This window comes from Arachis hypogaea, chromosome 6, assembly GCF_003086295.3.
Source record: "Arachis hypogaea cultivar Tifrunner chromosome 6, arahy.Tifrunner.gnm2.J5K5, whole genome shotgun sequence".
Lineage (NCBI taxonomy): Eukaryota > Viridiplantae > Streptophyta > Magnoliopsida > Fabales > Fabaceae > Arachis > Arachis hypogaea.
The window spans coordinates 32,448,941-32,452,233 of NC_092041.1; the positions used below are offsets into that span (position 1 = coordinate 32,448,941).

Sequence of the window (3,293 nt, forward strand, 5' to 3'; positions counted from 1 at the left end):
TGGCGTTTAACCTCCAGTTTAACCTTAAACTGGAAGTTAAACGCCAGAATAAGAAAGGCACCAAAGGAGCATTTCCACGTTTAAGCTCCAGTTTAACCTTAAACTGGAGCTTAAACGTGTTCGACCCAAATCATGCACCAGGAAGCCATTTCCACGTTTAAGCTCCAGTTTAAGCTTAAACTGGAGCTTAAACGTGTTCGACATTTCACACTCCTGGGCTCCTTTCTTCATTTCCACATTTAAGCTCCAGTTTAACCTTAAACTGGAGCTTAAACGTGTTCGACCACAATTTGCCTCCAGGGTTGCTTTCTCATTTCCACGTTTAAGCTTCAGTTTAACCTTAAACTGAAGCTTAAACGTGTTCGACCATTCCACACTCCGTAGTTGCTTTCTTCCATTTCAAGTTTAAGCTTCAGTTTAACCTTAAATTGAAGCTTAAACGTGCTTGAATTATACCACCTCCAGGAGTGTCCAACGTTTAAGTTCAGTTTAAGCTTAAACTGCAACTTAAACGCCACTTTTTGAAAGGGTTTCTGGGCCAAATATATTGAAGTTTAAGTTAGCATTTGAGCACCAAACATTAACTTAAATGTATTATGGTATGAAACCCAATTGAATATCATGGTTTATGGGATTGGGCCTGAAGAATTGATGAGTCTGGAATTTCAATTTGTTGAGTCATGTGTCATTACTTGATTATCACTAAGTTTGCTCAATGAATGTTACAGAATTGGATCACAGCCTCATTAGGATTTTGGACCATAAACCCAAAGCAAAAGGAAATCAGGGAAAGGCCTCAAAGCCCATGAAACACAACAGAAGCTCAATTTAGAAAGTGTATAAATAGGATAGAATTTAAGTTAAAGAGGACTTTTTTTACACTTGGGAACTTTTGGATCATTTTTGCTAGTTTTCATACTCTTTGTAATTGAATTCAGAGCTATGATTCACTAAACCCCTTTCATTGGGTTAGGGAGCTCTATTGTAATTCAATGAATCAATAATAGTTTTTATCTTCTTCTTCAATCTTTTCTCTTGAATTTTGTTAGAAAGCTTCTCGATCTAATTCCATTGGTTAGTTGTCTTGGGAAAGAAACTATCCATAATTGGAATCCTTCGGAACCTTGGGAAAGGAATGGAGGATTCATGCTAGAGAAGCTTTCTCACAGTGAATTGGATTGGGGTTTGGATGGATATTGTGACATGTAATCCTACCAAATTGTGGTTCATGAAACTGTGTGGTATAATCAGAGATCAAGCATCATCTCTTCTTATGAACATTTAAACCAAGGGATTGGGAATCTGTTTGTTTTTAGAGAGAATTGGTGAGCCAAGGGATTGGGATCCAATCATAGAAGATTGCCAAGCAAAATTCAATGAATGCATTGGTTGAGGAAGGGATAAAGATGTGTTGATTCGGAGATCTCAATATCTCCTGAAACCCAATGAATTCCCCATTTCTGATATACACTTTCTCTTTATATTCTGCAATTAAATTCATGCAATCATCCCCATCCCTTTTTAATTTCAGCACTTTAACTTCTCGCTCTTTAATTCATGCAATTTAAGATTCCGCAATTCTCATCTAAATCTTGATTCCGCTCAACTAGAACAAACTTCTAATCCGAATTGCTCATTCAACCAATCCTTGTGGGATTCGACCTCACTCTATTGTGAGTTTTTACTTGACGATAACCGGTGCACTTGCCGGAAGGAATTTTTGCCGATTGTGCAATTTCCTAAATCGTAGCATATCAAGTTTATGCTAGTATCAAGTTTATGGCGCCGTTGCCGGGATTGGTTTTCGATTGACAATTCTCAAATTGGAAGTTAACTAGATTGAGCATTTTTCTTGTTTTGATAATTTAGTTCAAGTTACTTGTTGAATTTTAATTTCTGCACTCTGTTATTTGCTTTTTCTTTCTTTATGCCTTTAAATTCAAGCAACTAACTCACTGACCCACTAACTATTGAATTAATTCCTCAACTGCTCTAACCATACTCTTCCATTAACCAAGAGTATTCCACTTGTTTGTTGCTTGTGGTATGTTCTTGTATGACAGGTAGGAGAGGAGAGACAACAACTCCTCCATATACCGAACCAGAGAGGACCCTTCATAAACTTATAAGGGAAGCAAGAGGGAGGAGAGTACTGAGAGAAGAAGAATCTGAAGGAGAATCTGAGGACAACTTTGAGGAAGCTCTAGATCTCAACATGGATAGAGAAGTTCACAACCATGAGAGGGCTGATGGAAACAATGCCATTCCTGAGAGGAGGTTCTTGGTTCATACATAAACCCAACCTCTGGGAATTGTGGTAGCAGCATTCAGAAACCACCCATTCAGGCCAACAATTTGAACTCAAACCACAGTTAATATCATTGGTGGAGGATCATTGTTCATTTGGTGGGAGTGCTAATGAAGACCCAAACCAACATCTCACAAAATTCCTGAGAATTTGCGACACTGTGAAGTCCAATGGAGTCCAGGAAGATGCCTATAAACTGCTCTTGTTCCCATTTTCACTTAGGGACAAGGCAGCTAAGTGGCTGGAATCATTCCCAAGGGGGAGCCTAACAACCTGGGATGAAGTGGAAAGCAAGTTTCTGGCACGTTTCTATCCTCCACAAAAGGTCAATAGGCTTCGATCTGAGGTTCAGACTTTTAGACAACAAGATGGTGAGACGCTCTACGAGGCATGGGAGAGGTTCAAAGAATTGACAAGGAAATGCCCGCCAGACATGTTCCATGACTGGGTGCAATTGCATATTTTCTATGATGGACTTTCTTATGAATCAAGGAAGGCTATAGACCATTCATCAGGAGGTTCATTGAACAGGAAAAAGACTGTGGAAGAAGCCATTGAAGTGATTGAGACAGTGGCTGAGAATGAGTACTACTATGCTTCAGAGAGACACAACAGTAAGGGAGTCATGGAGCTGAACCATGTTGATACAATCCTAGCCCAAAACAAGGTGTTTGCCAAGCAACTAGCAGAGCTCACCAGGAAATTAGACACAAAGCAAGTGGCTGCAATACAAACACAAGATCAAGAGGAAATAAGCACTGAAGGAGGTGATTGGGAAGAGGCCAACTATGTGGGAAATCAACAAAGGCAACCATATGATCCACATTCCAACACTTACAACCCAGGATGGAAAAACCACCCAAACTTTGGGTGGGGAAACCATCAACCCCAACCACAAAACCACAAACCTTACAACCACAACCAACATAACAATTCCACATACCAAAACTCCAACCAAAGATCATACCAAGCCACACAAAACACT

At 39.7% G+C, this 3,293-nt stretch overlaps 1 non-coding gene across 1 annotated transcript; it reads right to left on the reverse strand.

Annotated features, from left to right (window-relative positions):
* Positions 1-2,639: 2,639 nt before the first annotated feature.
* Positions 2,640-2,743, reverse strand: LOC112700327 (small nucleolar RNA R71). Its single transcript, XR_003153236.1, has one exon. It is a non-coding gene; the product is annotated as a small nucleolar RNA R71 (small nucleolar RNA).
* Between the last annotated feature and the right edge of the window lie 550 nt (positions 2,744-3,293).